Genomic DNA, 26,879 nt, shown 5'->3' with positions numbered 1-26,879 from the left:
ATGAACTGTGAAATAAGCAAGCTTAAAAAAATAAAATAAATATTCATGGGAAAGATGTTACTTTTAACATTTAAAAAAAAATTGATCTAATTTAATATGTTTTAGGGATGACTGTGCTGCTACAGAACAAAACACCTTTCTGATTAAAAGGTGACTCTTAAGGTCCAAATCCTCCAAAATAAATAATAATAATAAAAATAGCACATTTAACTTATTTATGCTGCAGAAGCTACATAAATAATGGTCAACAACATAGTGCCTGCAGCTGCCTGCAGAATTTTAACTCTGTCCTCTTGCACACACATTAAAATGGAAACTTAACTGGCAATTCCTCTTGAGCCCAGGTTATAGGAGTATTTCTTTCTTATTTCATACAAAAGACGTAAGAGCTTTGTATTCAGCAGGGAGCACAAGATTACAGATGCAGCCTGTATAATGTTCTCCTCTATTTTGATCCTACCTTAAATTCTGTAGGTGCTAAATGAAGGGATGAAAACAAAGGCTCTGTGTGTCCCCAGCTGCTGGAATCCATGATCAATGGGATCTCTCATATCATATTCAGCAGCACAATGTTAATCAAGGTCACTGTCTCTCTTCTTTTTTTTTTTTTTTTTTTTGGCAGTGATTAAGGGTCATGTCAGAGAAGACATATTTCTTTGATTGTTTATGTTATTCACATCTGATAGGGACTGAAATCACTCATTCCCAGCTAGATGTTCCAGCCTGAGGCAGTTTAAATGGATGCTGTGACTTCAGCAATGTTTTTAGTTCAACTTTTGCTGTATGTACACATTGTGTGGGATTTTCTGTGAGGCACACTGGAGTTTTAAGGATTATATGTTGCCAGTGGGCACATTCCCTTGATTTGTGTGTTTTGATCTTCCTTGTCTCCAACAGTCCAAAATCAGTTTGAGGGTGATAAACAGAGTTTTTCAGGCGTCCTTTTCTTTACCTGGCCTTAAAAGAAGGTCTCTGCTCCACAGAATTTCTGTGAGGAGGGAAAAATTGTGGCTGTTAACTGCATAAAAAGTTCATTATTCAAAACTCACAGCCAGCTGGCAGCAGCACACCAAAGGACAGTTGGCTACTTTAACAGCTACTGAGGAGGCTGCAGAAAATCTTTTGGTGTCCCCCCAAAAAATGAGAAATTGGTGTGAGTACAGCAGAAGAGAGCTGGAGGCAGGAGCACAGGAATGAGAGAAGTTGCAAGGGGAATTAGAGCAACCTTCCCTTCACTGCCTGCGGCGACACGGAGAGAAGACAGAGGAGAGCCTTGGGGCTGCACAAGGAAAGGTCAAGAGGCAAAGGCCACGTGTTTCAGCAGTGGAAATTCACACTGGAGTTTTGGAAATTCATTTTCCCTTCAGCACAGGAACAGAGGCTCAGCAGGTAGGGAGCAGAGTCACAGAACCTGCAGATTCTTCAGACTTCAGAATTGCCCAAGAAAGAGACAGGACTAAAGCAAATGGCTTAGACTGGAAGAGAATAGGTTTAAATGAGGTATTGGGAAAAAATTCTTCATAATGAGGGTGCTGAGGCCCTGGCACTGGTTGCCCAGAGAAGCTGTGGCTGCACCATCCCTGGAAATGTTCAAGACCAAGTTGGACAGGGCTTGGAGCAACCTGGGATGGTGGGAGGTGTCCCTGCCCATGGCAGGGGGCTAGAGTGAGATGATTTGTAAGACCTCTTCCCATCCAAACCATTCTGTGGTTCTGTGACTCTGGGAAATCTGATTTATCTTTGAGGCTGCTCCTGCTTTGAGTAGAAGTTTGCAGAGCAGACCTCCAGAGGCTGCTTGTGGTCATGACTGTTGTCTGATTCTGTGATTCTGGTTGTATGCAATCTCTCCTGGGGAAAGGGAGATCCTCTCTGGAAGAGGAGACATTGGAGAAGCAGCAAATGCAATGGGTTTTAATTAATAGGATGAGATCAAAGAGCTTTCATCAGCCCAGTTCAGAATAGTTACATACGACACAGTTCAAAAGTCAAGACAACAAAAGTTACAGGGATCTATAAACACCTTGGAAACCTCCAGGGGCTTTCCAAAGCATATATCTTCTGTTAATAAACTGAGCATTTCTAATTAGTGTAAGTGACCACAAAACTCTAACCAAGGAGCACAAATTAGAGAAAGCACACAGCCTAATTTAATGACTCTAGGAGTTATTACCTGCCTACACGAAGCCTGACATGAGGAGAGTATTGAGTGAATTATGTGGATTGAATGAGAAATGTGGTGGGTTTGTGCCAAGTGGAGGAATGAGAGAGGAGGAGGGGGGAGTAGCTCATTTACCCCGAATCAGAAATCCATATGCTTGTTAACCAGGCACTGGCTACATCCCAACATGAAAAATGAAGTTTACATTGTGTGTGTGAACCAGTAATTTGCATTGATTTGCACATGATTTGTGTCTAATTTGCTAATCGTTAGACTCCATGTGATATGTAAATAGGTAGAAAGTTAAAACCTTGGCTTTAAATTCGTTCACTCTGACAATTTAATCTGGTTGGCAGGAGTTGCCTTCCCTCACACAGTCTGGGTACATTGAAGGTCACACTCCATGGAAGAACTGCAAAAAGGCTTTTCTCTCATTGGTTCCTTCTATTGTTCCTGTCCAAAGACAGACAACTTTCCCAGCAGTTACCTATTTTTTAGGATTTTTGAGGTGCTTAGATTATCCCACAGCCACTTATGTGACTTGTGGGCCACCTGTATGTAAGGCTGACCAATACAGCTAATTGTCCCTTTGAGATCCCTGAAATATGGATGGGATGCAGAGCAGAAAATGTAGGAATGACAGAAGCAAAAAGCTGCCTGAAGGCCCTGCAAGACTGGTGTGAATGTGAGCAGGACCAGGATGAAAATCTACAACTAGACCTTCTAATATTTCAGACAAATTAACACTAATTATTTTAAATGTGTTTAAATGCAAAAGGACAATCACTGTATGGCACCATTAAACAACAACAACAACAAAAAAAGGTGGCAATTTGGTAGGGTGTTTTTCTGAGATGGAAATAAGAGGTGACTAAACTGAGATGTTTGATATTATCAGTATCTCAGATATTTTGGGTGATTTCAGGATCATGAGAAGTGCTGATATCAAAGTTGGAACACAAAAAGTATGAACAGGTTTCAAAGATCAAGTGGGGTTTGACCTCCTGTTGAAGAAAGGCTTGTCAGCAATGTATGCAGTGTTAATACACTTAGTTGGCTGTAGGAATACATTAAAGTTTCCTGATGTCCTAGGAGACAAAAATGGTATGTAAATGAAGTTGTTCCTTGTGTGGGTTGTTTGGTATTTTTCTTAGGAAAAAAAAAATTGATCACAAACATTTTAACAACACAAAAATTCACAAAGTGTTACTCCGTGAATGGAGCACTGGAATATAAAATAAAATAATAGCTTTATTCACACTTGTTTGTCATGAGTCTATAACTCCTCAGCCTGAACAGTAAGAGTAATTAGGGATGACAGAGGAGGGAGAAGAGGTTTCAAAGTGGACTCTGCAGAGCTAATGAGCACCAGCCAATTGATAACTCATCAATGGACCTAATCCTGCAGCAGTGAAGCCATTGGAAATATTTGTCTTCACTGGGTGCAAAACCAGACCTTTGAGGGTGAGGTCAGTTTGAATTCTGCCAGCAATGCCTTGGCTGTCCTTCCATCTCACTGCCCTGAGCCCTGCAGCCCCTGCATATTGGACTATCCATTGATTTAACACTATTTTGATGGTTTATAATGCAAATGCTGACCTTGATAGGGGAAGGTTTTCACTTTCTGACTTTGTGTATTGCAGTTGCCAGCATAGCAATTAATGCATACTTAGTGGAATCCAAAATTAGTTGCTCCTGAAAGTAATTATGTGCTAATTATGCAATTATTTTATTTTATATAGGCAGCAAAAAATTTCAAAGTACTTCAATTATAGTTTCTTCAAAAAATCAAGTCAACTACTACTTGACTTAAATAGTAATTTATAAAATAATTTGTCACTTGACATTTTAAGACTTATGAGATTTTACAGCATTTTTATTGTGTCTAACATTTTTATTGTTATCTAACAAAGCCATTTTTCTTTATGTGCCTTCCCCCCCCCAGTATTAGAGATTTGATGTGGCTTCACCTTACCAATCTGCCTGAAATCAGCAGATTATATGTTTATATACATTACTTATCATCAGATAACCATGTGTTTGCGTGACTCCTAGCAGTTTTGGTGGAGTTGAAAATAAACCTTAAACGGATTTGAGGGAGAAGGGGGCAGAATAATTTTGTGTGTAAGTGAGGCTGATCAGACCAAGTTTTTTATGTACCTGATGCTTCATGCTTTTTGAATCTGCTGACTGCTGTTGCCCCATTTGTCAGAGGTGGCAAATGGAGAGAGACAAGGGTCAAATTTTTTTGTGAGAGTTCTGAACAGGCAAACAATCCAAACCAGTGCTTCCAACCAAAGAAAACCAAATAAACTCAACCTGTTTTGGTTGGCCAGCCAGTGTTTCCAGCAGCAGATCCTGACTGATGTATGGGCAGCTTTAAACCGGGCTGAGCTCCCCAGGGAACAGTCCAGATCCATGACAAGGCAGCTGGAGCATCACAGTGGCTTTCCCTGAACTACTTATTGCAACAGGGAAAAGATTTTGGGAGCAGATTATGAGAGAAAGCAGCAGGGGATGTAGGAGATGTAGCAGTAGGACTCCAGTACAGAGGAACACAGGATTTTCTAGCTGAGCTCCTTATGAATTACTTTAATTCTTCCTTAAAAGATGCTTTATCTCCATAAAAATATTGTTCCAGACAGTGTCTGCTGTGCTCAGAGGGAAACTCTCATTTGTGTACAGGAAACAAATAGCATCAATCAAATCACACTTATGACCCTTTCTGCATAACAATATAATAATAGGGGTCGGATTTAGAGTTACTCAGGCTACACTGGTAATGAGGAGTTCAAGTGAATTTGAGTCTTATTATTGTAAACAATATGGAAAGACATTCACAGAAAAATTACAAAATAATGTTGTGCTGTTTGATAGCTGGGAATTTAAGGGCAGGGAGGGGTGAATTATAAACCCAAGATTTTAAGTGCTTGTTGATTCTAGCACTCAGTGAGCCTTTGTTGATACTAAATGAACTTTCATCAGTATCAAAAATCAAGCAATATTAAGGTGTTCACATTTACTAAAAAGGATTTTGCCAGAACCTTTGTAGATCCTGTACAGAAAAGCAGATTTTTGCACGAAAGCTGCCCTCTCTCTTCCCAGAGGAAGATTTTTGACCACCCTCTTGAAATGTTGCCAGTTGCTTGCATTTATTTGCTCTGGATACGGTCACTCTTTTGAAAGTTTTATGCCATTCTTGTCAGTAAAAGTACAACAGGGGAGAAGAGTGAGATGTTCTGGAGTCCTTGATCCCACCCAGCAGCTGTCAGTGCAGACTGTGCTCCCTGAGGGGCTGGCACCCTGTGACCCTGCACAGCTTCCTGCTCTTCCCTGAAGGAGGATGTGGTGGGGCAGTGGGGATGTCTGTGTGTGTCTCATCTGAGCTTTAAATTGAAACAGGCTGCAGGGATTGAATTTTTATCAGCTGCTGCAGGAAGTTGTATTGTAGGGAGTCTGCTGATACTGAAATATGAAAATATTCTCTAGAATTTCTGTCTTCCTTCAATGCCTTCTGTAATCAGCTCCCTTATTCTGTTTTTGCCTCCCTGACTCATGCTGCTGTCATTGACTGGCAGGCAGAAGACCACAGCATTACCAATTTACATTTGCAATCAATAGAGTGCTTTGGTTTTCAATTAAGTTATTAACATGCATTTGATGAACAACAAAGTTAACTTTCAGCTGACATTTATGACTATGTACTGAAGCAGAAACACTTAGAATCTGATTACACAGAGCTCTTACTGGATGCATCTGTCAAATACACGTCTGCTTTCCACTTTCCTTCTTAAACACCATTCAAGACTCCTCCCCTGCTGACAAGGTCCAAAATGTTTTGCCTTCTGACATCAGTAATAATATGCACACTATTTTAATTGAGAGCCAGTTAGCAAAAATACAAGGCGCTTGGAAACACCCAAACATAAGGATGTGGTGCAATTGCCTTAGTGTGTATTTTCTGGGAACTTTGTAATTGAATTAATCAATGTTTGCCTTTCAAAGTCCCTTTTGGTGATCACCACCCAGATTTGAGCAGCAGGTTAATCTGGCCTGTCCCTCAGCACCTACACCCTTGTCTTGGTTTGGAAAGACAGGTGTGTGCTAAGGAAGGCAGGAGCCTCCCCTGAAATGGAAAATGTAAACCCTCTCCCTCTGAATTGCAATACATTTTAAATTAAGGGGCTCTGAGGCAAAAATATGGGAGCAGGAATAACAGCTCTTTATTAGGGAAGAAAATAAAAGGATAAAATAAACAATGCAGAAAACTAAAACAACACTGACAGAGTCAGAACTCAACCTGACACCCTGTGGGTCAGGGTGTTGGTAGCAGTCCAGTTGGAATTGTGGCTGCAGCCCTCCTGAGGTGTCAGGAGTGGTTCTGTTGGAGCAGGGATCCTGTAGAAGGGTAAAGTCTTCCTCTAAAGATCCAGTGGAAGAGGCAGCTGCTGTTCCTCTGGGGAATCCAGTGGAGAAGCTGTGTTGGTGTGTCAGAATCTCCAGAGTATATCCGGGTAGGAATGCTTGGCTCCTCCCCCTGGGCAGAGCATCTCCCAATGGGATGCTGTAGTTCTTATCAGCCATGCAGTGACATTCAATAGCCTGTTATCAGCAGGTGTCTCCCTGGAGGGAGGAGTGGTTGTGGAAGAGATAAGGAAAACTGCCCAGTGAACAGAAGACAGCTGCCATCGAGATGGCAAACAGAATACAATTTGCTTGGCAATGCAGGACAACACTGAAGATGACCCACAAGGACTCTGGCCTTCTCCTTGTGCTAAGGCACAATGGGGGTGTGGGTGTGGGCCTCCCTCTCCAGTCTGCTGGGTCCAAAAGGGAGGGGAGAGGTGCTCCCCAAGTTTAACTGAGACAATACATTTTTTTCTGGGACCCTTTGGGATGTGCCAGCTTGAAAAAAGAGGTGGAGCAGGAGACAATGTGCCTGGTCACGAGAGCTCAAGGGGAAAATGGAAGTAACAACCTGAGAGCTGTCAGTGCAAGGGGATAATTTCCCCTCGTGTCAGAGTGGATAATTCTATTGCTTTGAACTCCAACAAGCTGTCCCAAATTCAAGCTTCTAGCTGGGGGAACTGTGAAAACACAAATGCAGGCTGAAGGCTGTGCTTGATCAAGGGAGAGACCAAGAACAAGAAATGAAGCTCTGCAGTGAAAACAGCGTAACTTTCACAGCAGGGGAACAGAGGGTGGGGGAAAGAAGAAAAGAAAAGCCAAGAGGTAGATCCCAGGATCAGCCCTCCTTTGTCCCAGGCTGCAGAAGCTGTGAGAAATAGGTTGTATGGGATTGTGTGGCCAGGATTTGGGAGCAGGGGTGATACAGGCTCCTGGAAACCTCCCCCATTTCCAAGGAGTGAATTCCAGACCCACTGTTGTCCAAGGTGGAGCCCATCAGTGATGGTGGTGGTGCCTCTGGGATAGTAGACTTTAAAATGAAAAAGAAAGCCCCAAACCCCACTAACTTCACTTGGAGAGAGGAGTAAGAATAAGAAAGAGAAACAAGTCTGCAAATGCCTGGGCAATAAGATAAATCTGGTTTTGTATATATTGTTTCTTTTGCTGTGGATTTTTTTTTTTTTTCAGATGGAGAAGAAAGATTTCACAGGAAAATTGTTTAAAACTTAGAGGTTTTGTAAACTTGGATGGCACAACTGGGATTCCCTGTGAGGGATATTAGAAGCAAGCTTAGGATGCAATATGCTTATGAGCTCCTAATCAAGTGTGACCAAACAAACCATTAGGTATTTACATCACTATATTTTGGAAGGTTCAGCATGTATTGTAAACCTTAGAATGACAGAATCATAGAGATTGAAAGAGGCCAGCAATGGAGACCCTAAAATGTCTCTGGGCATCCTATTTCAGCATTCAATCCTCTTCACAATAAATTAGATTTTTCTCATGTTTAAATGGAATTTCCCATATTTCCATTAGTACCCATTGCCTCTTGTCCATTCAGTGACCACCATGAAGAGCTGGGCTCTCTTCTCCTTATTTCCTCAGGTGTTTATCCATGTGGAGGAGATCCCCCTTAGCCTCCTCTTCTCCAGGCTGAGCAGCACAAGTGATCTCAGCTTTTTCTCATGTGACATATGCTCCAAACCTTTAGTCAATATTGTGACCCTTCCCCACTCCAAAACTTCCAAGAGTCTTCCTGGTGCTGAGTAGATGGAAATGATCAAATCTCTCCTCATTGCTCTGTTTTCAGCCTTTTTGTATTTTGGGGAAGACAGTGTCTCTTCCCTTCCTTTCACGTTTTGATGTTGAAAGCATAGAGAAAAAAAACAAAACATGTCTGTGTATAAATGGCCATGGAAGGAATGGTGTGGTGGGAAGAGAATTTCACCTTCGGATTGCAAGCTTAGATGATAGTCCTGAAAAGAAAAAGAGTCTGTTTTTGTAGCAGATGGAGGATTTCAAAGTTGTCAACTTTTGGGATGGCCTTATGTATTAACATATTTAAACTTCTTCTTCTAATGATAAAAGAAAGAATAGTGAAGGAGAATGAAAAATCCACCTAAGAATGTAAACATTTTTTAAAAAGCATCAGAATAAAACATTAAATCAGGAAAAAAGTAATCCAAAGGACAGGAAAACCATTTTTGCATGCAAATTTGGTGGCATATCTTTTAAAACTTTTTGCAGCAGTGAACACATAAAACTGGATTGAGTATTTGAATTTATTTTGAAGTTTGGTGTTTTGGGGTTGCGAGATACTCTCTGCTGAATAAGTACTCAAACAATTATGGTTGTATGTTGGAAATATTAAACAATTTTCAATACTAAATAGACTTTTATGAAGAACAAGATAGAATATCTTGTTAATTCCTTCTGGTAATTTCCCTCTATAATTTTTTTGAGTACTGAATAGACCAGGATTTGAATTGTGTCACAGTGGAAATAAGTTACTATGCTGTTTACTAAAATAGGTTTGTTTAATTTGCTGAGATTAATCATTCAGATGTGAAATCAAACATTCCACCTGCAGTTCTTGTTAAGATATTTGGCTTTTCTCTGCTGTTAAACTTTTGGGTCTTGCATCTTCTTATCATAATAATAATTAAAAGTTTAAAGAAGTGCATTCCTAGATGCAAATTGATTCTGTTAACATACAGCAAAGGAGAGGGGAAAATGGCTTTTGTGATACAGATCATTTTGTGTTTGGAAATTATGGGCTGATTTACATGGAAAGAGTTTATGGCAGGTCCAGAGCATTGGCCAGCTGAGTGGGAAGGATGCACGCTATTGCTATTGACATTTGGGAGTCAGGAACCTCTTTGTGGAGTAATTAAATTGGGCAAAGGTCTCTGAAGATGTTGGCAATAACCTCACGTTTGCTGAATGTTCATTTCCCAGCTGCATGACCATCTTTCTTCTCAGACATGAATTGTCTTTTTTCATAGGAAAACAAATACATATTTAAATGTATGAGTGAAAATAAGCTCCTTTTTGTACAAAACTAGATTTTCTCCCCATGATCAGATGATATCTGAACTTTCCTTTTTTTCCCACTGTATTTTAAATTAAAATATGGAGATTTAAAATTTGTTGTGCTACAGGGGTTGTACCTAAAGTGAAAGAGGTGACAGGGTCTTGTCCTTAGAAATAGTTCTCTCCTCAGAGCTAGAAAGACCTCATGCTTTCATGATCAATGATAATCTTTAAGATATATGTCTGTTCTGCTGAGTAACTTCTGATTTCTTTAGCCTGGTCTCTTAATCTGTTTTTTACTGGATATTGATTTCAGTTCACTTCTTTTCTGGGAGTACTGTACCAAAGATTATCTTTCAATAGACTTCAAGCATGAGTGGCTTAGTAAAAGTCTCTCATCTTATTAGAGGTTTATATTCTTACAGCAAGTTCTCTTTCTCTTGTAGCACACAGGCTGGTGCTGCAGACAGATCTGTAAAGTCTCTCTTAACTCCTTAGGTAACTGCTTGCAGTGACATTGAAATCTGCACATTATTTCAATAAGAAATGCAGATATTATCTTCATGCTCATATTTTGCTTCAAGTTTTGTATCAAGTTTCATTAATATGATTTCTTTCAGAGCAGCTTCAGGAAAAGATATGCAATTCTTGTTTGCAATCTGTTGGGACAGGCTTTCTTTTTTTTCACAATAATGTGGAGTGGTGGACAGTGGAAAATTAATTAGCAGCATTCAATTATAATCAGGTAGATTGATGTGTGATTAAACAGATAGTGTCCAGGAAAGCATTCTAATTACAACATAGGATTTCCTTAATCTGAGGTAAATTTAATTAATTTCAGGTGTGTGTAGGAATGACTGATGACCAGTCCCAGACTGGTGACAGAAAGGGACTCAACATCTCCAAACCAAGTGACCAGAGATAAACATTTGACTTAGGGGTGAAGGGCAAAATTCATGATTGCACCAACGTGCTTGGTGTGCATTTTGCTGCCCAGTTGTGATCCTCAAAACTTACAACCAATTTTAGAAGGTTTTTCTACGTGGTTCATGTGTGATTTCCCTTCTGCTCAGGTCAGCTGCGAGATCCTGTTCCTCCAAGCCTGCCTAATCCCCAGCTGGAGTGAGCCCTGCACACCTGACCCCACTGGAACTTTAGCCTCTTCAGCTTTGAAAGACTGAACAGGTCAAAAATTTCATGAAATCAAAGCAAAGCTGAGCAGTGTCACTGTGCAAAAGAGATGTTAAGGTTCTTTGGAGGAATCGAGCCGTGAGCTTGAAACAGAGGGGGGAAACATGAGCTCAGGCTCTCTCTTCTGGGAATGTTTTCTCTGTGTAATAGAAGTCATCACTGGACTTTCTGTAAGGTGCTTTAGTGCAGTGATGCTTCTCTCTGGCTCCCTGAGAGTTTGGGCAATCCTGCAGCTGACCTGTACTGTCAGAAAAGGTTTTGGTCCAAGGGGTTTGACCTTTCCAATGTTGAACTCTCCAAACTCCAGGAAGCAGCAGCCCTGGGGTGAGGTTGTGTGTCATTGTGGGGCAGCATTCCCAGAGAACATCACCTGGATTTTGTGCCTCCAGTTTGCCATGTGGGCACCTGAGCCCCAGAGACAGACAAATTGACACCTATCAATTGTCATAGCTCTCTGCTAAACCTGGAACCTATTTAAAATCACTTTATAATTAGGACACAGTGGGAGTGTGATAAAGGCTCTTCAGCTGTATTAGCCTGAGTAAACAGTTTTTATGCCTGGATGTGCACTAAGTCTTTACACAACTTTTATTTACATTTAGGAAAAAAATAGAGCAAATGTGAGGAGCTCCTGTCTTGGACTGAAATATTTGGAATTCTGGGAGTCTTCACAGAGCAAGGGCTGGAGTACAACAGTGGGACCATTGTGTATCCAGTAAACTAAGGATGTCAATTGTCATGATTAGTAAATCTGATAAGGAGGAGAAAAGCCACTGTGCAGCTGTGAAAAAGGCTGGACATTAAAGGAGGCTGGACATTAAACACATGCTCTGTGTGATGCTCTTGGGCAAGTGTTTCTGTTCTAGAAACCCCAGGAGCAGTCTGGGTTCTTTGCTCTGATTTAGCAGTTGCATAAGCTGAAAAGATCCCAAATGTCTGTGCTGTGATGCACCTGCTGAAAGGCCCTGGAGGATGTTAGGCTGGATTAAATTGATTTAGTTTTGCCTTTAGGCCTTTCCTTGAAGTCAGAGACTGAATTCTAGTAACAATACAACTGCAGAGCAATAAGCACCCATTGCAATGCAACCCCCTTGAAAGCCTGTTGGGAGCAGCTTATTAAGAAATTAGAATATAAATTTCTGGAGAAGGAATAAAGTACAGTTTATCCACTTGAAAACCCAACTGCTTAAAAAAAAGGAGGAAAAACCCCACCCCAAACACCTAGGGGTTTATTCAGAATTCATGCAGAATCCTAAACTGATTTGATCAAAGAAATAGCAGTTATTCTTCCTTCTCAATTCCTCCTCCCCCACAGAATGTAGACAAACAGTGGAGAGGAAGATCCTCATCTTTAATATGAACTTTATAAAGCCCTGACAGATCCATCTGCTTCATTCTTTGTAGAGAAAAAAAAAAAACAAACCCCACATGCTAATGATTCTGACTTCATTAATCATTAAAAAACAAATTATCTGACTTCTAGCACATCACAGAATGTAATACACAAAAGATTTCTACATGTGGTGTCTTGCTCATAATTAATACTCCTGTCTTTTGTGGAATTATATCAATCAAGAATATTTCCCCTTGCCAGTTTAGGTCATGTTTCTTCATCTATAATTTTATTTTGTTTATTGGGTTTTGGAGGGCCTTGGTTTTTGTTTTTGTTCTTTATATTTTTGTGCTTTCAGGATAAATTCTGATTGCCTTGTAACAGTTTTTAATGAGACTGTGCAGCAAAATCAGACAAGTGATGCCTGATGAAATATTCCTGTTGTATTAAAACCCAACCTTTGTTCTTAAACTTTGTTACAAAACTTCTAGCTTTTAAGTCAAAATTCTTAAAGATTATTGAACTCTTGTTATGAATAACAAAAAATTTTGATGTGAGAGTATCTGATTTGGGGATTTAGAATGAGACTGAGATGAAACTGAGATTCTCACTCTGTCTCACGATAGAAACACTTTTATAAGAAAGTAAACATTGGGTGCTACTGTTCTGATTTCAAATTTGCTAATTTCTCAGCTTGAGACTTCACAAAATAGTTAGTTTTGGGTTTGCTTGTCGTTTTCTGGTTGGGGAAGTGGGCTCCACAGAAAGGAAAGCAAGCACATGACTTCTTATCTCTTACCTGCTCTAAGTGTTTTACAAGATAAACTAAAGGAAAAAATACAGTCATAGTGTCACAGAGGTGTTAGGGTTGAAAGGGATCTTAAAACCCATCTGGTTCCAACCTCTCCTGCTCTTTTCACTATCCCAGGCTCCTCCAAGCCCCATCCAGCCCGGCCTTGAACATTTCTAGGGATGGGGCAGCCACAAGTCAGGCAAACTTCACTGTATTTATTTTCCAAACACAAGAGGCCACAAGTCTGGCTTTGTTCTTTTAGAAAGAATAATATTTTTTGTACATGCAGAGGACCAAAGAGCTGTATTTACTGACAAGCTCTTCAAGTTTAGGAAGGATTTGTACTGTGAAAAGTAAACCATCACCACACCTTAGGAGAGGAAAAAGCACCTCATGACATTTGCACTAGAGCTGATTGAAAATTGCAAGTAATATTCACAGGCTTCATTGTCTGGAATATTCACTACCACATCCTCTTCTTCTCATGCCCTGGACAAAGTTTTACTCTACAATTTACATCAGAGGCTCCCAGTAAGAAGGCTTCCTACCTCATGTCTCTGATCCTATTACCCATTTTTACCACATGTCTGTGAGCTCTTCTTTTCCACATCAAACCGGATCAATTTTTTTGTTTTAAAGTCCTTTCTGATCTGGCTTCTACTGAGCTTCTTAATTTCTTCTAATTAAAATAAATTATTTTAATTAAAATATGGTGCAAAGAAGTAATTCTAGTCTAATTAATTTTCCTATTTCTTCTTTTTTAGTTCTCATGCACAGGCAGTTTGCACACAGAAGCCAAATGAGCAGAGAATATGTACTCTGGACTGTGCACTGAACTCTAAATCATTTCCAGACTAATCCACATAGAGTTCGTACCTGTTCATTTTTTTGTCAACTAAGTCTTATTTAGTGAACATAATGTTCTAAAGGTTCAATATTTTAGAGGAGTTCAGGAGTTTTATGTTCTTGATCGTGTTCCATATCCTGTGTCCTCTGGATTGCTCATCAATCTGGGCTGTTTGACTGCTATTTTTGCAGTGAAACTGCAGCCTTTGTGGGACAGAACTGGATAGTCCATCACCTTTCCAGTCCATTGGAATGTAACACCTGTCACTGAACACAGGACTGTTTACTGCCCTCAGCTGAATAAGACATTCATAATGGGGGAAAATAAAAGATTTTCTTGAAGCTGAAGGAGCTTTTTTTTCTTCTTTTAATTGGTCACACTAATCATAGGCTTGGTTTTGATTTCCTGATGGGCTGAGCCCGCCTTGGGAGCAGTAGCATCAGCAATTTCCCCCTTACTTCTGGTTTTGGGAGGGAGGAGATAGGAGAGGAGAGGGAAAATACCAGCATTAACTCTTGCCTATCTCTAACAACAGTCTGAAAATGAGAAAAAACTGTAAAGTGTTTTACTACCCTTGATAAAGGGATCAGAGCATTTACTGAAATGCTATTCCAGCTCTTTTCCTGCTGCCCAGCAGTACATGGGGATAAAAGTGCTCCATCCAAGAAGATTTTTTTGAGCTTCCATTCCTTTGAGGCTCCAGTTGTGAACATTTTTTTCCATTTAATATGCTCATGGGTTGTAGGGTAAGTAGGTTTATTCTGGGATGTTGCACTAAGTCCTCTTCTTCAGCAGGCAAACATAAAATTAGCAAACTACATTTTGAAATTAGTGAAACTCTTTACCCTTACCTTGTCAAAGTATTCAAATCTTTCTCTTCATGCTCAATTCTATTATCTTAAAGATTTCACTTCAACATAGTTTTTATGACATTTATTTTGCATGAGGGCATTTTTTTACACTCCAATACAGTTATAGAGCCTGCTAGCACAGTTAATAGATGATATAACTTGGTGGTCACAGCTGCTATTTAAACTCTGCTTTAAGTATTTTTATTTCTAAACCAGTTATTTTTAAATGGTATCAAAACTGTGCTTGAAGAAGCTCGAGTTTCACAGATTTGTATGCCAGGAAAATGATATTATGCTCTTTGACTGTGATGTTTTTCATCTCAGAGGCTCTGGATCCCCACATGGTAAGAGCTAAATCACATCCCTACGAGAGTACCAGGAGGAATTATTCTCACTGCCCAGAGTTTGACCTTTCTCCTGGCACAGCTGTCCATTTTGTCTATGATGCATTCAGGCAATCTGGTTTCCATATTCAAGAAATAATTCTTTGGGTTCTTTTAATACACTTTTTCTCATTGTGCTTTCAGTAGTCAAACTCATGGAGATTTGACAATCACTTTGAAGAGTTTAGTTGGCAGACAAATAGCCATTTGATATCGAGTCCAAAATTACCTTCACTGAATTTCCAGCTGTGGTTTTCTTTTCTTGATTGGCTTTTTTTTGTTTTATTAATGGAGTCTGTCCCATCTCTGCCACCTTAAAAATTAAAACTTCTCTCTTTTCTTTATGCTCAGTTTTCAAATGCATAGAGATAGTTATCATCTCTGGCCCCACAGCCATCATTCAACCACACTGTACATAATTACTTCTTTTAATCTTTGCTAATAATGCATCATTTCATTAAAAGCCAGCACGACACTTATTATAAAATGTACTCTCATTCATTTCAGCAGAACTATGTCATGTCCTAGAAAAGTACATGTCAGAGCAGCCTTAAGTGCTGTCCTTGCCAATTTTAAAGTGGGCAGTAGGTCCTGCAGGTACTAGAAGAGGTTTTGCATCAGGACAGTTCAGCTGGAATCACTGATTAGTTCAGTCAGGTTTCCTCCTTGCTTGGTCTGTAGCTTGGCAAACAATCTGGTTAGAGAGAATGAGCACAAATAAAATGTTTGTTCTCCTTTCTTTTGGAGGAAACAAACATACAACACCAGGTGTGGTGGTATTGGCATGACCTGTAGGCCTGCCTGAGGTGTTCTTTGCCCTAGTCATTTCCTCATGCCTCTTGGCAGAAACACTCTCTGTGCCACATGGCATCACTTGCCGTGGAAGTTTAATGTGTAAATTCAAGACAGATGTGCTGTATTTTTCTGCATATACACAGGATCTTCATGTCAGAAAGAAAATAAAATATCAATTTATTTAGAATCCACTGTGCTTATATGCAAGAGCAAGACTAGGAAGCATCAGAGAGACAGATTAACTGTTACTTTTGCAAGTGGGCAAAAAGATAATTCTCCTTAGTCTCAAAATACTTGCCGGCATTCTTAATTCAGGGTCTTTGTTCTGTTCAAGATCAGGATAGAAGCAACCTCTGGGATGCAGTGGAATTATAGAGCAATCGAGCAGACAGGTTGGAAGGGAGCTTGAAAGATCACCTGGACCAGCTTTTGGAATCTACATGGGATTATCAAGTACCCTGCCCATTCACCTCGGAGAGGTGCCAGTGTGGGGGCTCTACAACACTCCTGGGAGGTTCTTCCAGTGTAAACATTTTATTTTTTTATGCCTGGAGGAATCCTCTTCTGGTACAACTCATGCCTCTCGTCCCTGGCCTTCTCCATGGGCTCCCTGAGGGCTTCCATCCTCTTCATAGTTGCCCTGTAAGTGCTGGAATTCTGTGGTGCCCCAGAGCCACCTTCTCTCCAGGGAAGAAAGACCCAACTTATTCTGTCTTTACCGCCCTTTGAAAATTTTTGTGGCCTCTTTCAGACCATCTCCAGTCTGTCCACACCTTTCCTGACCTGTGGGGACCAGAACTGGATGCTGTACTCCAGGTGTGGGCAGTCACATTAAAAACCAGTTTGTGTTTCTTTAGGAAAAGAATATATAGGGTGATATTATTGCAGATCTGATAAGGTGGATTTGCTCACAAGGCTTTTAAGTTGTAGTGGGGTTTTTTTATGTCACATCATTAATCCATATCTTTCTTGGCTAGTGTGTTTAAGAGTTTTAAACCTTCTCTCCTGTCTTCCTTAAACTTTCTAGGTCCTCGGGGAACTATTTTGTTTCTGTTTTTCTAGCCTGTTGCTGAGTGGAATATAAGACTATAAAGTCTCTCTGGAAATTTTGTTCATTATTCATTACCCTTGCCACTACTGATGGTGACAAATGCCATTACTTTAATGGCCATCGTTACCCATTGTCATAATTAAGGGAGATCTTTTGATGACACCACATATAACATTCCTTAATGCATCAAATTAGGAAAAGATGTCATGACTAGGTATACAACTTCACCCATAATTTTTCAAGATGAATTAATAAATTAAACACTTTCTCCTCATTAATATGACAACATCATAATTTCAAAAGTTCACAGGGGCAAAGAAATAGAGTGCCAGATGTTGGCTGTTTCTTATTTCTTCCCAGTTTGGTGATGACATAGGAAGCTGGATGGGGGCTTATCCCCACTTTTGGGGGCTTACCAGGATGTTTCATGACTGCCAGTTATGCCTGGCTTGTGCGTGGCTGCACTTCTCTAAAGAGTCCATTAGTCAAGTCATCCTCGAGTCAGTGCAGCTCATTGTTACAGCTGACAAATATGTCCTTAATTTAAGTGACAAGGATCTGGATCTCTGCAACAGATGGTCATGAGCCATGGAGTATTTTGGATGATCTGGAAGATATTTCAGAAGGCTGAAGAAGTCTCTGGACCTCTTGTTGACAGAAACCATGCTGTATGAAGTAGCAGTGCTCCATAACAGAAAAGGAAATAATCCTGCATAATACAGAAAGCTAATGAAAGTCTGCTCATGGTGTCAAATTCTTCCATTTACGCAGGTGGGGTCGGCAGCTGAGAAAGCTTCCCCACCTTTGTTTGGCAGGTTTACTGGATGGACACTTATTTGGGCTGTGAGCTGAGGTCTTGATGTTCTTTGAGACCCTGTAGGCCATCAGTGATTGGATACAAGAAGGAATGTTTCTACAATGAGGGTGATAAAATAGGTTGTCCAGAGAGGTGGTAGATGGCCCATCCCTGGAAACATCCAAGGTCAGGTTGGATGGGGCTATGAGCAAATCAGTCTAGTTAAGGTTTATGGAATCATGGAATGGTTTGGGTTGGAAGGGACATCAAAGACCATCTTGTTTCACCCCCTGCCGTGGGCAGGGACACCTTCCACTATCCCAGGTTGCTCTGAGCCCTGTCCAGCCTGGCCTTGGACTCTGCCAGGGATGGGGCAGCCACAGCTTCTCTGGGCAACCATGTCAGGGCCTCACCACCCCTATGGGGAAGAATTTTTTCCTAATATCCAATTGAAACCTATTGTCCTCCAGTTCAAAGCTGTTCCCAAGGTCCCTTGGGGGTGTCCTTGCAGGGTGTTGGAGTGGGTCCCTTCCGAGCCAAACCCTCCCGTGGTTCTGTGGTCTGTGCTGACACAGCAAAGAGGATGCTCTGAGCATGGGAGTCTGGATTTCTCTTTGATGGTAGGATCAGGAAGAACACACCATATGGTAAGTGGGCACAGGGGAAGAGAAATTTAGAGACAGAACAGGAAACGAAAATAAAAGATGGAAAGACGGGAAATGAGAAGATCCAAAGAGCGTGGGTCAACATGTGAGGAGAAACATTTGGCAGGCACGTGGAAGGAGGTTTAGCCATGGACTGTATTGGCTTTGTGACAGATTGAGGACCTCTGGAGTCACTTGTACAGTCTACACTTTGTCTAAGCAATGGAGAGCAGGTCAGATCATCTTTTTGCAAAAAGAGAAGATCTTCCTTCCCGAAGGGTGTGAGGTTCCCCTGGCAGTGAGGATGTGACACACAGATCTTGTTATCACTGACTGAGAAAGAGCAGGAGGATGGATGATAAGCAGCAATTAAGAAGAGGATACAGCTCAGTACAGCTCTTGAGAGAGGAGCTCCTTCCCTCAGAATGAACATAGTTGTTGAAACATTGATGTTGTCTGCCACTCGTGTAGCTGTGTGTGTATTAACAAGACGGAAGATTTCTGTCTGAATATTAACAGTTTTTTTAAAACTGACTCTTTTAGCTTGTGAATCCAATGAAATCAGTGCTGTGCCACAGCTGCAAACTAATTGGCTACCTCTCAGTCACATTTATTGATACAAGAGCAAAATTGTCTGTAGGTGTGCAGTTCTGATTTAACACTGAGCTTTACTGTTGACAGTAAGGACTGCTCCAGAGTTTAAAATATTAAAAATCATGCCCTCCAGGACTGAAAAATTCTGAAAAGTTTTTTGGGTTTTTTTTTCAGGACATGCAATATTTAAAAAATTTATTAGGGCTTGTCAGTAGATCAATGGACAGTTAGACCTGCTGATTTGGATTCAAAAACTGTAAAAAGTGTTGCACTTTCTACAGATTTTTTTCTCTTTGAGTAACAGGAAGAACTCTTTGAGAACACTTTCAGCCTCAAGGACAGAATACATAATCGTGTTCGTGAGATAAATCTATCACAATAGGGGAAGAATTCCCTTGTAAGTATTAAATGTGAGGTATAGGGAGAGAATTTTTTTTTAAAAAAGGAAAGATTAAAGATTCTATCTCCCCATCTCACCCTTTAGATCTCAGCTTTCACCATAACTTAAATCAGAAATGTGCATAGTGGGTAATCTGTGTCCAGCAATTTTGCACATCTCGCTGATTCCCAATCCATGCTGACATGACAAACTGCATTTCTGGTGTCCCTTAAAAACATGAGAATCTCACATGGAAAAGGAAACAAACAAACAAACAAAGGCAAAACAAATAACCTCACAAAGTATTTCCTGCCCAAGAAACCCTCATTTTCACCCTCTTTGTTCTGGAGCTGAGAACTGGATTAAAGCACAGCTGTGTACTTTGCAGTGAGCCTGAGAGGATGTTGAGTTCTGCACTGTTCACACACAGGAAACCAAGAAGCTCTAGATCAAAAGCCCCCATTTTTCTTCACTGTCATTCAATTAATGAATATCTTATCTTTGTTGAATTAATTTATCTGTCCAAATAACAGCTTAAGGAACAGAAAACCACCAAACCCCCAAAAAACCCCCCAAAAATAAATTAAAAAAAAAAAAACAAAAACAAAACCACCACTGCCAATCAGTGAATAAAACTCTCTTTGGGGGCTATGTAGAGTGCCTGCTTGAAAGATTTTTTAGCATTTTAACGATGATTGAGGGTGAATCCTGTTTTTAATGCTGGAGATTCCATTAGAGACGTGGACATAGGGGCTGTGCACCTGCAGAATGCAGGAAGAGGCTGTCCCTTTCCTAAAGAACTGCTGTCCACTAAATAAAACAGGGTGATAACAATGAACAAATTAGGTCCAATACTTTTTTATGTTTCCATTAATTTGCAGTCAGCATCCACAACACCAGAATTAATTTACTGTTGCCTGACGTGTAGAATAATAATAATAATAATAATAATAATAATAATAATAATAATAATAATAATAATAATAATAATAATAATAATAAATTCCATATTTTACAGTGGAATTCTTCATTTTTAGGTTCCACTTCTCAGTACCAAGTTAATGCAAGGTTGTTGGTCAAATACCCTGCCACTACACTGAGACAATACAAAGGAGCTAAATCAGTGGAAATATTTTGAAGTTATCCCAGTTTCATTCCATATCAATGAACTTATTAAATTAATAGATTTAAAATATTTTTTTCTGTGAACATCTTTGACAAAATATCACCGTGTGACACTGATAATTCACTAAACCTAAGGAAATGGTCTCACCTTGCACCAGGCAAGGTTTAGATTAGAAATTAGAATTTTTTTTTTTAACAGGAAGGGTTGTAGAGCTTGGGTACCAACTGACAAGGGCAGTGGTGGTGTCACAATTCCTGGAAGTGTTAAAAAAACCATGTGCATATGGCACTCAAGGATGTGGTTTAGTGGGGAACATGGTGCTGGTTCTGGGTTGAAGGTTAGATTTGATGATCTTACAGGTCATTTCCAAATTTAATGATTCTATGACAAAATTATCATAACCTCTGCACTGAAAAAAAAGAGTGGGAATTGATTAGATATGGAAGCTCAGATTAGTATGTCTTGAGAGATAAATAGTTCTGGAACCTTGCTTTTCAGGAAGATTCTCAGGATTATCTGAATTTACCTTCCCTGACTGTTTCTGTGAGTCTGCATTGAAAACTCCTGTTTAAGACAAGACATTTGGTGAGATGAGTCTCTACCTGTTCTGAGAACTGCAACACTTCACTGGCTGCTTAGAAGGGATGGCAAGAAAGAAAATCAATTTATGCAAAACATCTATTTTTGCAATTTAATAGAATTTAATATAAATGTGTCTCTCAGAGCTGCCAGGGTGTCTCTGAGTTCTTCTTGTTATAGGCAGTTTAAGACATTTTTATTCAGGACTGAAGGGAAGGTGTTAGATGTGTGAAATTCTTTCCCTAGCTCCAGTGCTGAGCTGTTTTTTAATTTCAGTGTATCAGTCTGTAAAGTGGCAAGTCATGATAATTTACTTCTCAGGAGTTCTGCAAGATTTCATAAATATTTTTAAGAGTTTTGAGATGCTTGGATGAAGTGTATGATAAAGTGAAAATGAAAAGATATACAGAGTTCAAGTGTGCTTCTTTGATGATGTTTGATGTTGGGACTGCTGTGATTGGCCTAGGTTGTCCAATATTCTGGCTGGCTGGTGTGGTTTTACCCACAGCAACTCTAATGCCCACTTCAGTTTAGTGTCCAGTGTCTGTGTGCTTCCCTTTCCAGGATAATGCAGAGTGTGTACAGAAATAACATTTTCTTGTTCATGAGCAGAATCTTTGTATGACTGAGGAAAACAGGAAATGATGGGAACAGTTGGGAATTAAATGCTGGTCATGAACACAAGTGCAAAATCTTTGACCTCCTGCATTACAAATAGCCTTGGGAATATTCATGATTTTGCCTTTCAATTCCTCTTACATTAAATGGAGATCAGCTTTTTTGAGTGTTTTTGTTTGGTTTGTTTCTGTTGGTTTGTGGTGTTTTTACATTTAGATGTCCTAGCTTTATATTCTTTCTAAATGATGTTTTCCATGGTGAAGCAGTGATCCTCTTGTATGCTTCAGGAAGCTGCCTCAAGATGGAAAAATTCTTCTTGTTTTTCCAGGTTCCATCATATCAATGGAGCATAAGGAACCTGCCTGAGAAGGCAATGCCAATATTTATGTCTTGTACCTGCAGACTTGTGGATATTCTGCTTTCAACATTTTTTTTTAACCTCTTTTCCCTGCTTGAACAATTTAACTTGATGCCAGCTTTGTAATATAATTCATCTTATAGCTCCAGATAGATTTATTCTTGAGTGCTCAGAGTGTGATCTTTAAGCACTCTGAATAACAGACCTGAGAAATGCAGTTAGAGTGGTTCTGTCAGTAAAAGTGAAATTGTGAATAATAGGTTGCTCTTGGCACATAAAAGGAAGACCCATGTCCAGTGATATTTGTGTTTGAAGAATTACTGTGAGCTGATGATTGGAATGCTGGTCTCCTCTAGAAGGAGGTGCTTCACATTTGTAACCTAAAATTCTCTTTCTCAGGGCTTTATATTTTAAGAGTTTTGAGCTGTATTAGATTAAATATTTTTTGGAGGCTGCTAGCCTCGTTGTGATTCCATCCCTGTAAAGTACTCTGCAACTTCTTTCTCATTTTATGCTGCTGTTCAGTCATTTTTCAGACAATAACACACTGACATTTTTTAAGTTGATGGCCTAATTAGAACAATTAAGTTTAGCATGGCATAAAGCATGTTAAAAATTGGCTCAACATTGGACCTCAAAGGTAGTTTTAAAAAATTTCTGTATTGCCATGTATTAGTAATGGTCTGTTCATTGCAGTCCTCCAGTGACTGGTTATCAGTTCAATTCTACCCATATATTTTATGATAATTTTGCTTGTTTTGGCTAGGGCAGTTAATTTTCTTTCCAGTGTCTGGTCTGGGCTTTGCTTTATTAAACTGCATCTCAACCCAAGAGTTTTGTAACCTTTACCCTCCTGGTTCTCTCCCCAGTCCCACTGTCCCCATAAGACAAAATATTTAAAAATTAATATTTAAAGATTAGGTCAAAACCATAAATATCCTTATTAGCAGTGTTTTATTAGTCAACCACTCATTAAAAATTCTTGTAACTAAAGGTCTTGTGTTCTTCTGAACCATGCTGTAATGATGTGAGCTGAACTCACACTTCCCACCTATGCAGAAAATAAGAAAATAAACCACATCATCAAAAACAACTCAGAGGTCCCATCTCTAACTCATTCAAAACTCCCTCAAAAATCCCTGTGAGGGCTGTGAGGGGCTTGGCTGCTGGCTTGGGGTGAAACCATGGCAATAATATAACCTGAAAGTGCAAATTTTGTAGTATTCAAATGCAAGTGCAAGTCTGAAGATTTCATGGAGTACCAGAAATTGCTCAAAAGCTTGGAGAGTTTTATAATATCAGTGTAATTAGCTGTATAAGACTTAGATCAAGTGAGAAAATATCTGATACTGGAAGGGCCTTTGAACCAACAGAAGCATCTTAATCTCTTAATACTCGATAGCAGGAACTGCACAAGTTATGGGAAGGATACAACAGAGCTTTTGAACAGTCCAAGAAAAAATCAAATGCTCTCAGTTTAGGGTCATGGTGAACCAAGAGCAAGAGATTTTTTTAAGGAATTTCACCATTCAACTATAACATATTGAGGCTGGTTCTGAATTTGGACGGGCTCTGAGGCCTAATCTAATCACTTATTAATAATTCACAGTCTGCTTGGAAGTCCTGCAGAAAAAGAAGACCAAAAAGATTACGTAGTGTGTTCATAAACTGAATCAATTTAATTTTTAATAGGGGTATATCAACATATCTTCTTCAAAAATTACACTCAGATTTGAACAACTTCAAGGCTGAAATTGCTACTTTCATTTTAACCAATTTCACTAAGAAACCTTGCCTGTTGGAAAGTTTTTTGAATTCATGACAGAAACTTCCATACTGAGCAATTTCAAAGCAGGTAACAGCGATTCTCCAAGGTTTTTATTAAACCCAGCACTCAACTTTAAAATTATAGTGAAGCACAGCACACAAAGAGTGTTTTTACTCTTCATTAAAGACTTCATAACGTACTGTAGATCTTAGTTTTTGCATATTTTGTTAATGAACCAGCTTCAGGTATGAAGTGCAGCACTTCTGCTTTGGAGTATCCATCTGTTATGGTGTGGCCATTGTGACAGTGACTCTTTCTGGGTGGATGGAGTTTGGGAGCACTGGGATTCCTGTGATCTTTCATCTGCACAGCATTTCATTCTTTTATGGAACCCTACCAAGTGTCTGGAGCACAGCAGTGCTTGGATGCCTGTATTGTTTTCAAAGACACTCGCAGATTTGCAGAACCTTGGGCACATTTTACAATCCTGCTTTCCCTCTGGGTTTGTGGGAGGGCTGAGAAAAATGTTGAAACTATCCCTCTTTCACACAGAATCACACTCTTCTGTTTCTGCAGAGCAAACCTCTTGCATATGTTTCCTATATGATTTAGTTCTTCACCCATGATCCACATTTTTTTTAAAACTTTACTTTCCTTTTACGCTGCTGCTATCATCCAGGATTCCAACATTTTAAATTGTGGGACTGATAAATGGAGCTGAACAGGGGGGCTAATTCTGATGTCCTAAACTGGTTTTGCAGTCTGTGAGTAATTACATACCTTGTTGAAACCAGTAGGCTTGAAAATAAACTGTCAGGAGCTCTGTGCCCTGGCACATTTTACCATTCCAACCTTCTGATTATCACCAAATCAATGTTTTGCTCACTGAGGCTTATGCCACTTGATGAAAGTTTGAACCTGATAAGCTGCCTGATAAGGTGCAGCCCTGCTGTGAGCTACTGAGGACCTCACAAAAGGCCAGGTTACACTTTTCTGGTCACTTAATGCTCAGTGTCTGAGTGAAAAATAATGTCTATCAGGTGTTGGACCCATGGATTCTGAAGTAATGTAAGAAAAACAATTGAAGGTAATTTTTCTATTGCTAGACAGGCAGGCAGGTACAAAAATACCACAGAATAAAATTTTCAAGCTGAGCTTAGTTAGTTAACTATGGCAAAAAACAATCTTTTTCTTTTCCCCTTCAGATTTTCATAATTATACCATTTTCTTAATTAAAGAACAGTTCAAAAATACAAAAGAACTTCAGTTCTCTCAATTCACTCTGATAAGAACAGCTCTGGGATTTAAAGGAGAGCAGTGTCACTTACCTGGGAACTCTTTCTTACACATTTTGCACAAAATGGAAAAGGTAAAGTTAAAAAGGAAAGTTTGCCTGCAAGTTTTAGCTTGGACCACAAATACTTGGTAGATTATACTCAAATCTGAAACAGCAGTGTTTTGTAACAAGCAAAAGGCAATGCTACCTAAGAAGATTTGTGTAGCTTCCAAGGAAAAATGAGGACAGCAGGTCCTTAAGTAGCAATAGCAAGTACACTACAAAGCAGGGAAAAAATGCTGCATTAATGTCTACTTCTTCAAACACCATTTTACCTGGTTATTTTCCATAGCAAAGCAGGAGGGAAAAGTCTCTTTCTCCTATCCTGTAATTTAGCTGGTTTAAAAAGTGTTCATCTTCAAGATTAGACACCTAAACCAGTGCCCAGTGTGGGCACATCTGCCACTTTAGGCTGTCTAAGTTTGTGTTGTAGTAGCAGGAGATCAATCAACAGCATCAGTGCAGGAATTCAGGTCTATCACAAGAGATTTTGTGAGCTCTGGAGCTTTTTAGATTCCACTGACTGATCTTTGGTGACGTGTGATAGGATCTGAGGGAACAGCTGGAGCTGGGTCAGCAGAGGTTTATGTGGAAAGTCAGGAAAATCTTCCTCTCCCAGAGGGTGCTGGCACTGCCCAGGCTCCCCAGGGAATGGGAACAGCCCCCAGGCTGCCAGAGCTCCAGGAGAGTTTGGACAGCACTCCCAGGGATGCCCAGGGTGGGATTGCTGGGCTGTCTGTGCAGGGACAGGAGCTGGACTGGACGATCCTTGTGGGTCCCTTCCAGCTCAGGATATTCCATGATTCTGTGCTATAACTCAGTTTCCCACACACATATTCCCCAGCAAAAGCCCTAAGATGTCCAAAGGGCCATGAGTCTTTTCCAGATGCTGAATTTTGTCTGCCAACCCCAGCACCAAGCTAAGTTTTAAGCATGTTGGTCTGTGAGCTGAATCTTACTCTTAATTTTCTTAAATCCATGTTTATGTAAATATTTTTGTTGCTTAACATTAGGGAGCTTTGAAACTTCAGAAAACATATTTCAATTTGTGATGGAAACCAGACAAAAGGGGGCTAAACTAAAGATGTATTTTCTTTTAAAATACTTCTTGTCTTTATATGAGATAAGCAATAATGTTTAGAGGATGAGGTCTTCAGTAAAATAGCAAATACAATACTCTGTGTAAAACCAAGGCACTACAAATAAAAAAATTGTTATTGCTTATAGATAAAGTAGTAAAGAATGAGAATTTCTGAATGAAAAAGATTTAGAAAAAAAAAAGCTATAGTTGTTCTGGGAAAGCAGCCTAACATTAATAAATGAATAAATACATAAAACATCCAAGAGTTTAACTCAGCAAATGAAGGTTAAGAGAGGACTTGCTGATGTTCTATGCAAATTCATCCTCTGAGAGTTCTGAAAGTGAAGGGCACTTTAGTCCATCAGAAGAAAAAAGAAGTATGAGAAACTGTAAACCACACAAATTTAACAATTAGCATAATTAGTCATCAGAACAACAACTCTATCATTTATCTTTGGATTGAAAATTAATTACTTCCTAAAAGACATTCTGGGTCAAGTACAAGTTTTTAATTTTGGTGTAGCAATAGCTTGGAGAAAATTTTCTAGTAAAATATTCAAAACATGGAGTTAATGAAGTGGCTAAACTATGATCATTTACAGATAAAAGGGGAAGAAAAGATACTTTTATTGTCAAATGATCAGATGATCTCCTCTGCCTGCCTCAACACATGACAGAAATATGCATTAGTTAGATTTTTAAGAACTAGATAAGATTTTACTTATTGCCAAGAGCTATTCTTTCTTTGTTTTCCT

The sequence above is a fragment of the Haemorhous mexicanus genome, chromosome 4, assembly GCF_027477595.1.
Source record: "Haemorhous mexicanus isolate bHaeMex1 chromosome 4, bHaeMex1.pri, whole genome shotgun sequence".
In the NCBI taxonomy this organism is placed as follows: domain Eukaryota; kingdom Metazoa; phylum Chordata; class Aves; order Passeriformes; family Fringillidae; genus Haemorhous; species Haemorhous mexicanus.
Note: the sequence above shows the minus strand (reverse complement) of the source record.